Here is a 13,230-nt window from a genome sequence, read left to right as displayed (position 1 = left end):
CTTTCTGTCTCTCTGTCTCTCTCTGTCTGTCTGGCGGGCGCACGCGTCCTATAGCGAAAACCTCTAAAAAAGGAAAAAAAAAAAAGAGAAAGAAATGCACACTATGAAAAATATATGCATGGATTTCAAAATCATTTGCATCAAAATAAACTTTTAGTTATTCATTTAGTTAGTTTTCTTGCCACAGGGTGTGTGCACTCAGCAGAGAGAGAAAGTGAGAAATCACCCCTCGGGGGGGATGGCCACGCGGCATTCCCTTCTCCTCTATTCTCCTCTGGGGATTGTGGGCACACACACATGCACGCATGGCATGATTTCCAAGCGACCAGGTCTGGGGCTTGAACTGATGGTGATCATGTGGGAGTCCAGTGCCTCAACCATCATGCCACCTGCTGGCTCTGATCAACTTGTATTTTAATTCCATTCTCACACACTTTTCTAAGTTCTCCTCATACAGTATGGTCTTAACTGGTTACCTCTAGGTGGTAGGATTACGAATCGTTTTCATTTCTTTCTTTATGCTTTTCTGTTTCTGAGTGGTCCATATAAAGTTCTACATGCACAGTTTTGGGTAATAAAAATTACAGGGCTATTTTAATTCTTTTTCAAAGGACAGCAGTTCCTCCCTAGTCAAACAAATATCCTGTGGCCTCTCTTCCCAGCCTGTTGAGCTTTCAGTGTGATCTTTCTTTTCTCCTAACGGGAGGAGGGTTTTAGCAGGCCAAAAATTATTCTTCTCTTCAAATTTTGAACAACGCTGTGCCAGCCGGTGGCGCAGTAATTAAGGCAGCTGGCTCCCACATATCCAACTGTGTGGTTCGAGTTCTGGACCTGGCAATTTGAAAGACACTCCAGGTGCCTATGTGTGTGTGCCCCAAAAGCCTGAGAGGAGAATGGAGAAGGGACTGCTGTGTGACCTTCCATCCTGGGCAGCGTTTCTTACTTTCCCTCTTCTCTCCTCAGGGAGCACATGCGCCCTATAGCACAATTAATTTTTTTTTCATACAAACCAGCCATCTGTTTGTTTAACTAACAGTCTGCAGGATACTAATAAATTAAATCATCGGAATTTCAAAAGTCTTTAATTTTACACTAGGGAGAAGAATGGAGGGAAGGGCTGTGGTGAATTGGTGAAGGTCTGGGGAGGTTATTCCTGGGAGACCAAGACCTTGGAGCCACTGACAGGGGCCAAGGAGTCTTCAGGAAATGGGACATGACAAGATGTTACCAGTCAGAGGGAAGTTGGTGACATGGGAGTTAGGCAGGAATCTGATAAAGAGGCCACAAGCTGGGCTGGGCGCTAAAACCACTCTTAATCTCCAGGGATCCAGGCTGCACTTGCCCCCCGCCCCCCGCCCCCAAGCAATTCAGGAACACCATGAATACAAGAGTCCCTAGTTTATTACCCGGGACTGCCCTTCCAATACATAGGCTACCCTGTCTTCTGCTCCCATCACCCCTCTTCTTCCCCATCCCCAACCCAAGGGATGAGGCCTTTGACTTCCCTTCACAATCGGGGTGGGTTTGCACTGTGCAAAGGTTGACCTGTCACACCCTCCCTTGGGAGCAACAGTGCACATGGGCATGGCAGTCTAGGGCTAGGGTCAGAGCTGCCAAGACACAGTACTGAAAATGTCCCATCTCCTCTCCATCCCCTGGGTGTGTCTAGGTTTGCACCTTTATCCAGAATGAGCTATGAATGCAAGAGGTGCTTTTGAACATGATGAGAGCTGTCTCTGTAAAGAGAAAGAACAAGGAAAACATTTGATCCAGCCTAGCTACCAGGCCCCCAGCCCAATTTCCTAGCCAGGTCTGACAAACATGGTGCACTGCCAGAGTTGGGGGAAATGGTGCCTTACAGATCACGTTCCCAGTCAGTGTCTGCTATACCCATTAGCAGCAAAGACTCTCCAAGAAGAGGCCCCCTTTTTCCTCCCCCTAAAAGAACAGGAAGTATTTGGATCCCAAGAAAAATGTGGTGAGGTGAGGCCCTTGCCGTTGGAGGTGGCAGACTTGGCCAAGCAGTGGAATGTATCACCCCCTCAACCGAAGATGGGGGTGTGGCTCAAGTGCGCATGGGGCTAGCACCCCTGAGGTGGGAACTCTAGGGAGGCTCCCCGCCCTAGCTCACCTCCCCTCTGGGCGCTGAGGTTCAGGCCACATTTTAGCCCGTTTTTGTATGTACCTAATGAATTTTCCATGTTCGTTCTCACCCCCTCTTCTGTTCCATGAGCTCCTTGATGAATGCCCCACAGCCTGTGTAGAGTGGGGTGGGGGGGGCATCTCCCCAGCACCCAGAAGGGGCTCTCTGGCTCCCGGATCCTAATTCTCAGTGAACAGGGGATGGGGCATCTTACTGTACTCCCAAGGGGCCCACGTCTGAGGCTCACACGGAGGCCTCAGGAGCAACGCTGCAGAGCGAGGGCCCCACCCTGTTTGCACAGCTGAAGAAACGAGGGCCAGGCCGGGTTGGGCAGGGCAGGGCAGGGCAGAAAGGAGCAGCAGGGAAAATGACCACCCAGATGCCTGCCAGCACAAAAGGGCTGTGGACATGAACTGCCAAATAATGACCGCTCTGAAGAGAAGAACGCACGGATTCTAGAGAATTGTGATAAACACGCTATTTGAAGAGGGCAGAAAATGGAGCAAGCTCCTCCCACGGCTGTCAAGTGGTCCTGTTCCAGTTTTCCATCAGGATGGAGCCTGGCTGTGATGGGAGTCTCTCTCTCAATGGCTGGCACCGAGCCAGCTTGAGCCTAGGATGCGGTCCCCTCCCACGCTGCCCTGGGCCCAGAACTGAGTTGGGAGGTGGGGAGGACACACGTGGCCTCACTGGGATCAGGTCAGCAGATTCCACGCCCCTGCAGGAAGGTGGGGACTTGGCAATTAGATTCCAGCAGGAAACCTGAGGAGTCCCAAGGGGTTAATTTCTCTCTCCTGTTCCCCAGCCCCTTCAGAGCTCCTCATGGACGAAGATTTATTAACCCTTTTAAACTCATGCTCCAACGGTCCAGAGGAGTTCATCTCATTTTGCAAAATATATTCCGGAAACAACAGTTTAAAAAAATAATAATTTGGGACCAACAGCGTAATGGCCATGTCGCTGGACTCCCATGTAGTCGACCGCAGTTCGTGTCCCAGACCCAGTGGCTTCAAACACGCCAGGCACGTGTGCGTGCGTACCCAAAATCCCAAGAGAATGGAGGAGAACAAACTGCGATGTGGCCATCCCCCTGGGGGGTGATTTCTCACTTTCTGTCTCTACATCTCTCTCTGTCTGTCTGGCAAGGGCACACGCCCTGTAGAAAAAACCTCTAAAAAAAAAAAATTTAAAACATAATATGAAACATGCTTTATCGCACTATACTCCCTGGGATAGTCTGAGGCTGACTGGCTTAAAAACCAGGTGGAGGCACAGCTGGACCCACATAGAAGGGCATGGGTTCATATCCTGGGGCCTCACTGAGCACTCTGGGCAGTCACTTGCATGCTCATGCTCCAGGCTAGCTGAAACTGGGGGTGGATAACAGCTTGACTATCTGTGGGGACGCCTGGCTCTCTGGTACTCTCTCCTCTCTCTTTTTCTCTCAGAAAAAAAAAAAGAATGGATAAACTTAAATAAATAAAGGTAAAAAGCCCTCTCATCACTTTAAAATAAATAAATAATAAAACTCATGGAAATAAAGAAAAGTTTAGGGGGGACCAGCAGTTGGCATAATGGCTGTGTCGCTGGACTCCCATGTAGTTGACCACAGTTCAAGTCCTGGACCTGGTGGCTTAAACTCACGCCGGGCGCGTGTGCGTGCGTGCCCAAGATCCCGACAGGAGAATGGAGGAGAAGGGATTGCGGCGTGACCATCCCCCCTGGGGGGTGATTTCTCGCTTTCTGTCTCTGTTGTGTTGGGGGGGCGCAATTGTTCTAAAGAAAAAAAAAAAAAAAAAAAAAAAAAAAAAAAAACCAACAAAAAACAAAATAAAACAAACAAAAAAAAAACTTCCCAAAGGAAAAGAAAAGTTTAGCTCTTTTCCTTTGTTGCTTCTATTAATTTCATCCTTGGCACTTTGCACAATTAAGTCCTTGCAAGTTATGAGAGGAAGGGTGCTGGGGCCAGTAGGTGGCATAGTGGTTAAGGCACTGGACTCCCATATGGTAGACCATGGTTTGAGTCCAGGGCCTGGCAGCTTGAAACTCACACTGGGTGCATGTGCATGCATCCCCAAAATCCCAGGAGGAGAATAGAGGAGAAGGGACTGTGGTGTGGCCACGCCCATGGAGGGTGATTTCTCACTTTACCTCTCACTGTCTCTGTCCATCTCACTGCAGAGAGTGCACATGCTCTATGTCAAAAAATTATTTAAAAAAAAAAAGAAAAAAGAAAAGAAAAAGAAGCATCTTAGTCAGGTTGTCACTAAATTACTGTCTAACTTGACCTGAGCCCTTTCACCTCTCTGGATTCCAGTCTCTTTTGTCAGAAAATGAGAGGGTTGGAGTAATAATAATAATAATAATAATAATAGATACTGTTTATGGCTCATTCGCTAAATACTTGGCATACATGTGGTTTATTCCTCACAATAAACCTGTGAAGCAGATACTACTATTCGCCCTCCATTTATGTATGAGTGAACTAACCCACCTACTAGCTGAGTGAGTGTGTACCACTTCCTCCACCTCTCAATGTCTTACTTTCCTCATCTGCAGAAGGCGGGAAAGTAACTGGTCCAAGATCACAAAGCAGTAAGAGGCAGAGCAGCATTCAAACCCAGGCAGACCAACACTGCAGCCCGCGCTCTTGACCAGTACGCACTAGCAAGTCCTATAGGCATGATTGGTTCGTTCATTTAGTCGTTCAAGGAGTATTTGCAAAGCCCCTAATAGGGGCCAGGCACAAGTACAGGGGCTGAGGACGCGGCAACGAACAAGACAGCCATGATCCCTGTTCTCATGGACCTGAAGTCTCTTCCAGCGCTGAATGTTGGGATAAACCAAGAGAAGCATCTTTGCGTACAACAGGCAGGGGTCCAAAGGGAAACACTCCAGGAACTCCAGTTGGCCAAGAGAGCCTGTGGACAGGGACAAAGTAGAGCCTGGCTCCGTCACCTTGTCCTTTCTCTTTCCTGATCTTGCAGAAGCCTAGCATACAGTGGTGTGCCGGAGCTAGCCCGTCTGCTTCCTGCATCTTTTCCCGACCCCACGTGTGGTGATGCCACATTGGTAGCTTAAAATCACCGATGGTGGGAGTCGTGACACCATGCAAATCAGCAGATGTTACACACCACTGCGATTTTTCCTGAGATGGGCTGCTGGGTGTTGACTAGTAACCCATGGCTGGCAGCGTGTCTTCGACAGGTGAACGGCTGCCCTTGTCGGAGACAGAAGGATAAAGCAATTGACCCCTGACCTTGATAGCATGCTAGCTGCCCTTTGCCATCCTCCTGGAGTGAGCCTCAATCCTGCTTCTCTGCTGTGTGTGTGTGTGTGTGTGTGTGTGTGTGTTTCCAAGTTCAACAAAGCCCAGTTGAGCTTGGAATCCTGAGCAGCTTCAAAGTAAATATTATCATTATGACCCTTTGTGCTGTTGCTCACAGCCATTACTGTTGCTGGCACTTGTGGATGGATGAGTCCCTGTGGAGCTCTTCCCAGCAGCGCAGAGCCAGGGCCCAGAATATTTGTACTGCTGGCACTGCTGGTTCCTCTCGGGTCCTGTACTGTACCTACACCCATAACCCTGGGGTCCTCGACATTTCCAAAGCCAAGGGACTAGTATATGTAGGGCTTTTTTTTTTTTAAGAGGTTTTTGCCTTAGGGTTTGTGTATTCACCAGGGGGAGAGACAGACAGAGACAGTGAGAGGGAATGTGAGAAATCACCCCTCAAGGGGAATGACCATGTTGCAATCCCTTCTCTTCCGTTCTCCCTCTGGGATCTTGGGCACGCACAAATACACACACAGGCACCCAGTATGAGTTTCAAGTCACCGGGTCCAGGACTCAAACTGCAGTTGGTCATGTGGGAGTCCAGTGACATAGCTGCTATGCCATCTGCTGGCCCCTGTTGGGCATTTTTTAATGGGAAGGAAGGGGAACCTCACCCTTCTCAGTATCTCAACCCTAGATAATCTGGTGCAGAGGAGTCACACTGTGCTCACACCCATGTACCTGGTCCTCTAAAAACGATCATCAGAGGTGCCATTTATTGGTCTCCTTACATATACATTCGGCTCTGGATTCAGAAAGATTCTCCCTCTTCCTCTCTCTCAATCTCAACATACGCACGTGGACACACATGTCCATGTGCATGTAGGGTATCTGCTCTGGGAGCCAGGTAGATGATCAGTGGCCGAACTCCAAGATAAACAATAATGTGAAAAAATATCGTAGGTCTCTGTTAATAATCACAGTGAGCGCTACCAAAATTGTACACTGAAAATGCCCTATCAGAAAAGAAAAAGCAAATGCTCTAAGGAAACATGTTCTTTTTTGTTTTTAATTTAATTAATTAATTTATTTATTTATTTTAAAAGTTATTTTATTTAACTTTATGTATTTATTTTAATTTGACCAGAGAGGGACAGAATGAGAGAGATAGAAAGAGATATGGAAAGTGAGAAAGCAAGCTGCCAGGTCTGGGACTCGAACCGGGGGAGGCTATGTGGGAGTCCAACACCCTTAACCACCACGCCACCTGCCGACCCCAACTTATTTATTTTTTTATACATTCAACCACTGTCTATCAGTACAGCTTGTAAAATGAATTTTCCCAGCATGAATATACTGTATATTAGTCCAGTTAAAGATATCACCATACACGTTATCATCAACAGATAATTTTCCATTTTTGTGCCCCTTAAATGTTTTGTGTCTTTTTCCCATTCTGAGGGAACACGTTCTATCTTTGTATAACAGTCATCAAGGGGTATACCTGACATTACGTACAGGCCGTAGGCATGGAAGTGCAGTCACTGAAAGTCCTGTGAGAAAAAAGATCACCTTCAGCAGCTGAGCTATGGACCCTTTGCCAAATCAGCGACAGGACCCAGCCACATGATTGCAGCCTCAGAGCCACTCTAAGCCACTCACGACCTTGGCCCAAATTGTGGGTTCTGTGAGCAATGACAGGGTTGTGAGCACAGCAAAAGAGCAGAATGCATGTGCTGTAGGCTTTTTTTGGATCAGGGTTGGGGAATGAAATGAACCCAGACCAGGTTGTTCTAGCCAATGGTTAAAACCTGCAAGACTAAGAGGGGAACTACTGGGCAGCCATCTCCTAAAACTTGACAAGTGGGGAGGTCAAGAGAGCATATGACTCCTTGGATTTGAGAGGGTTTCCTATCCTTTCCTCTTAGAGGGTCATGTCCCAGGCACTTGAAGAATTCCATACCAGCAGGTGCATGCTAAAGCAGACAGGGCTTTACTATCTCTTCCACTCCCTTTGCCTTGAAAGTGGCTGCCTCCTCTGGGCCCTAGGGGAGCCTGTGATCCATATATCAACTTACCCTACATTTCCGCTCTGAGAGAAGCATTCTGACTCATGACCTCGCTCCTAAAGTTTTACTAGCTCACCCAATCGCATGTGGTTGAAAGGTTGCTTAGGGTGGGTCTGTCATGTCACTGCTGATCTCTTTCAACTTCAGTACAGGTCATATGGACCCTCGGAGGATCACCAAGGGAGTCCAATATGTTGTGTAGAAATATTGCAGTAATCAAATACGATATGAAATAAGCTGGCCACCAGCTGAAGATTAGACCTCTTGTTAGATGGGCAGAGATTTGGCAAGGCCACTATGGGATGAAATCCCATTCGCTCTTGATGTCGATCGCTATGACTTTTCTTTATTTCGTATTCCTCTCCTACTAGCATTTGGTCATAACCATGAGTTAGATTTTCAGCATTGAAGAGTTAACAGCCTAGATCTGGATTCTAAGGCCCCTTGTGTGTAACTCCTTGAAGGAGTTCCAAAGTTGATGCATGGGAGTGAGTCACTGAGCTAGTGAGTGAGCCTAGCTGACTGCTTGTAATCCTTATCTAGGGGTGGCCTTGTTGTTTTCCACTTGTCCTTGAGTATAAGGTGATTTACCTATTTTTAAATGTCCTGGAAGGGACCAGCTGGTGGCACAGTGGTTGGGGTACTGGACTCCTACATGGCCGACTATGATTTGAGTACCAGACCTCCTGGCGGCTTGCTTCCTTCTTCTCTCTCTCTCATAAAATTAAAGATAATAATGATAAATAACACCGAATGAATAATTATTTTTAAAAAAAAGAAGAAGAAAAATGACCTGCAAAAGAGTGCCGGGGATAGAGGAGATGAAAAGATAAAAAGCCCAAGGGAACCAGCAGTTAGCATAATGGCTATGTCGCTGGACTCCCACATAGTCAAACGTGGTTCGCGTCCCGGACCCGGTGGCTTAAAACTCACGCCGGGCACGTGTGCGTGCGTGCCCAAGATCCCGAGAGGAGAATGGAGGAGAAGGGATTGCGGCGTGACCATCCCCCCTGGGGGGTGATTTCTCGCTTTCTGTCTCTCTGTCTCTCTTTGTCTGTCTGGCGAGCGCACGCGCCCTATAGCGAAAAAACCTCTCCAAAAAAAAAAGATAAAAAGCCCAAGAAAATGAATGACGTTAGTGAGAAAACAAAATTTTTGAATACGTTCGAGAGTAAAATGTCCAATTCAGCGGTGAATCCAATCTACAATGTGAACGAGTCCCCAAAAATAAGAAAAGGCAATTAGCAAAAGTGGGCGTTTCAGGCAGTGTGAAAATCGACTTAATTATTATGGTATTTATACCATCATTAAGGTGTGGAAGGAGGTCACTAAAAATATGCAGGTATGCTTTCCTTAACCGGAGTGTGAAAATTATATGCTATGATTGTGTTTGCAAATTTGGGATTTTTAAGATCTAAGGAGATATCTGTAAAGAATATCAAGGAACTATTATCCCCTGTATTGGTCTGATTAGTACCCAATGATTTCCAAGGTGTTGTCATGCTCTCAAGAGATGTTGGTGGCAACAGTTAGAGAGGCAGTGGGAAGGACGAGGGGTCATTCAGGCCTGGGTTCTTGTCACGGTTCTCCCACTTTTTCTGTGTTGCCCCAATGAAATCCCTTGTCTTCCCCAAGTCCCAGGATCTCCCTCTGTTCCATGAGACTATGAATGCTCCTTGCTCTGCTCACTCCACAATCTACTAAAGACCATAAGGGGCTAATGCGGGAAAGCGTCTGAGAAGTATGAGCGCTTCCTGTAGGGTTAACTCATTCACTCCTTTCATGAACGTTGCTGAACTTTCTTTGCTGTAATTAGCAAACTTAGAAGGGACTACAATGTGGTTCCCACCATTGAGATTAGAGGTCTACATGGAGCTATAGATAAGGGGACTAAAAGAACTTGGCAGACAGTTGTGGGGTTGCTGCACTTGAACTCCAACTGTACCAAGCACAGCAAAGCTGCAGAGCAAACAGACCCAGCCCACTGTCCACAGGTGGTGGGGAGACGTCCCTCCTCAGCCGTCACGCCCCTCACTTCTGCCCTGGCTCCTGTCTTCCATCGTCAAACAAACTTGCTGGCAGTCACTGAGCCAGCGAGCTCCCTTACAAAATTTTTCCTGGGTCACACACAGCTCACTGTCACCCAAGGTGTGGTTCCATATTCTGGACTGGCCAGGAAATAATTACAGTCACTGCTCACCAAAACAAGCTGATGGATAAAAGAAAAGGGGTGGGAGTGGGGGGAGACTCTTGCAATTAAATGACACCCTATTTAACCTAATTACCTGCAAAAGCCACATCCAGCCATTAAGGATCCATATTCTGTGATAGAATTTCCTGCTAGGGAAATACTCACCCACGCACAGGATGTTGAAGCAGAAGCCCTGGCTGACTGACTTATTCACCAGCTGGTCAGGCAAGCTGTCAAACCCCACATGTCCAGCCAGGGGGACAGTTCGGCAACCTTCACCCTAATTTGGAAGGGGAGGGAGGGGAGAAAATGAAAGTGTGCTTAAAAGCAATCTGGGTCTCACTTCTCCATCCAAATGCTACAAAGGAACACCCATTCTGGCCCTCGGCTCCTCCCCACTCCAAAGCAAAATGGCCCATCAGCTTGGAAATCACAGGCTCTAGGGTGCAGGCATCCTCTAGGCTCCATAACGGACATCACCACAGTTCCCTTCAGGACAAACTACAATGGGGGCCTACTGTCAGTGGCTGGAGGGCAGGCCAGGAGAGGAGGATGCTGGCAACAGAGATTCAGAGATTCACGGGCTTGGGTTAAGTCTCCACTCAATCATATCCGTGCTGTGTAGCCTCCCTGAGACTCTGAGATAATACGACCTATCTTAGAAGGGATGGAGAGACCTAATTGTGCTCATGCATGTAGGGAGCTCAGTGCATGCACAAGTGTTTGGTAAATATTACCAAAAGAATTTAGAAAGCAAGTAGTTCTCTGTGCAAGACATTCTGAGGATCTAGCAGGGTGATACAGTGTAGAGGTTAGGAGCAGAGGCTTTGAAATCAGGCAGGTCTGAGTTTGAGCCCCATCTCTGCCATTTTCTGGCTATGACTTCGGACAAGTAACCTAACTTTTCAAAGCTTCTCCATGGGTAGAATCGGGAGCTGGGAGTCAGGATGATGTAAAGTGATGCTCAAAGAGTCGGCACCATGTCTAGCACGTGGCATGCGTTCATCAACAGTAGCTGCTGCAATGAGTGCACCGTGAGGCTTATCCTCAGACTCCCCCAAACTGAGCTGTAATGCCATGGAACGCTTGTGGCTCCCCTAGCCGGAGGGAACTGCCTCCACACTTCCTCTGGGTCCCTTGACTCCACCGAGGTCAGCCAAGCCACTCCCAGCCCTGGAAAGCAGAGGGCCTTTGCTTCGCTTGCGAGGCTCAATGTTTCTTATAGCTAATGTTTTTACAAAACAACGACAGCCTCAGACTAGGGCAGGTTTCCAAGCAGCTAGGGAAAAGGACAAAAGGGGCCTGCATGTACTCAAGAAACATGCCAACTGCCAACAGTCACAGGGGAGGGGTGGAGTTGGGGAGCTGGAGACCATGAGCTAGCCCAGAAGAGCGGGCTACACAGAGTCAGACTTTCTGTTGGGTGGGGCCACACAAAGATTTCCATAACCAAAAAGAAGCCAAGAGCAATCCAAGCAGGGCACAGTTGGTGTCAGGAGGCTCATGCCAGCATCCCAGGCTGCCCTAGTAGGTGGCTCTTAACCTGGACCAGATCTGCTTTTACACGGGGTCTTCTTCAAAATGTCTGTGGAAATGGGTATGATGTAAGAACTATGAATGAATCTCAAAAAAGTAAATTTTTTTTGGCATAATAAACCCATGCTTTGATTCCATTTCTCCAAGAATTTAAAAGTCCCCTCGTACTGGAGCCAGCAGGTGATATGGTGGTTAAGGCCCTGGACTATCACATGGTTAACCACAGTTTGCATCCCAGATCCAAAGGCTTAAAATTCATGCCAAGCATGTGTTCGTGCACGCCCAAAATCTCAGGAGGAGAATGGAAAAGAAGGGATTGCAGTGTGGCAATTCTCCCCCACCCGGGGGGGGGAGCTTTCTCACTGTCCTTCTCTGTCTCTCTGGTGGGTGCATAGACCCTATGGCAAAAACCTTAAAAAAAAAAAACAAGTCCCCTCGTAAAGCAGGTCCTTGACGAGAGCTTACATTCACACTAAGGGAGTGGGCTGTGATGGTGCACAAGCCTCTTGGAGACCAACATCATCCAAACTGGTTCCCAGAGAGCCCTCTACCCAGCTCGGGATCCCACTCCCAATGATGTCATTAGATCCTTCGAGAGCGAATGACAGGGCTGGTGCCGGTGACTGCCATCTGGCAGGTTCATTACCCTCGCACGTCGCACCCCACACACTCCCAGTGCAGCATTCTTGACAGACGGCCATATGCCATCATTCAATCTGTGTTGGTGTATTCTGTGCCCAGAGGGGTTCCTGAACAGAGCTGAGTTTCATGAGGGGCCCACATCACTCAGGGCTTTGTTCTACACCCACCCCATCTGCTTCTCCTTCCCCTTTTCCCATCTTCTTTTCATTAAAGCGAGCAAAGTGAGATGTAAAGTTCTCACTATTGGTTCTTGGGCCTCAACACTGCAGGGGAGACAGCGACTTAAGAGTCAATGTGCTTTCCCAATGGAGACACCGGCATCAGAAATTGGGACAGACTCAAGAGTTGAGGTTTCCTGAGCCAAATTTTATTGTCCCTGGCTGCCTCTTCCTGTCTCTAAATTCAGCACCATGAAACTTCAAGTGCTCCAAAGCCTCTGGTTATAAGTGCCAAAGGAGAGGGAAGGAATTTTCAAACCAGAGATAGTGGGCCTAGTAGGGAGAGCTCCATACCTTGTTCTTAAAGATTTGCTTTACTGCGGCACATGTGCACTACGGAATACTACTCAGCCATACAAAGCTGTGGGATCCTGCCATCTGATAGGAAGTGGACGAATATGGAAGATTTACTGCCAAGTGAAGCAAGCCAGACTATGAATGAGAGGTATTGTATGTCCCCACTTACTGCATGCCAAATGTCTGCACTCTACAGCAGAAACTGACATATTGGAAGGTCTAAAGGCATGGAGAACAACTGTGGATACTAGAGACAGTGTGGGAGGAGGGCGGGACATGGGGGAGAGTGAGAAGGAGAGAATCAAGGGGAAGAAGAAAGAAACAAAACATTTGAGGGACACAAAAATGGAAAATCATCTGCTAATGATAATGTGTATGGTAATAACTTTGACTGGACTAGAGATACAGTGTGTTCATGCTGGGAAAACTCAATTTGTATGCAGTAATGATACCCAGTGATTAAATGTAAATAAGAATAATAAATATTTACTTTGTTGTCAAAAACCTACCAAATGCCTCACATATGCCCACCATATCCCCTCATCTAAAAGAGTGCTGTAAAGAACCCTAAGGGGCAGAAGAGAAGAGTATGGGCTTTATTCCCTCAGCAATAGGGTTTGGGGGATTGTGAGCATCATGATAGGTTTGTTGTTGTTCTTCTTGTTTTTGTTTTTGTTTTTGAAGATCATTCCAGAGGCTGCATGATGGTGCACCAGTGGCAAGACATTGCGAGGCTCACCTACATGTGAAGGTTTCAGGTTCTCCACTAGAGACCTCCCCGAGTACTCGAGGCACACAGGAGCCAATGATCCAGGGCTGGCTGAGGCTGCGGCGAATCACGGCTTCACGATGCTCATGGG

At 47.6% G+C, this 13,230-nt stretch overlaps 1 protein-coding gene across 1 annotated transcript in view; it reads right to left on the bottom strand.

The window, feature by feature from the left end:
* The window catches only part of SEPTIN6 (septin 6), a 65,532-nt gene extending 55,579 nt beyond the window's left edge, over positions 1 to 9,953 (bottom strand). Inside the window, exon 1 of the mRNA XM_006168259.2 lies at positions 9,843 to 9,953. The gene's annotated coding sequence lies outside the window, so the exon portion shown is untranslated. The remainder of the gene's footprint in view (positions 1 to 9,842) is intronic.
* Positions 9,954 to 13,230: the final 3,277 nt, after the last annotated feature.

Source organism: Tupaia chinensis, unplaced genomic scaffold (genome assembly GCF_000334495.1).
Source record: "Tupaia chinensis unplaced genomic scaffold, TupChi_1.0 Scaffold145659_1, whole genome shotgun sequence".
NCBI lineage: Eukaryota > Metazoa > Chordata > Mammalia > Scandentia > Tupaiidae > Tupaia > Tupaia belangeri.
The sequence above is the reverse complement of the archived record's forward strand: the minus strand, read 5'-3'. Positions and strand labels throughout refer to the sequence as shown.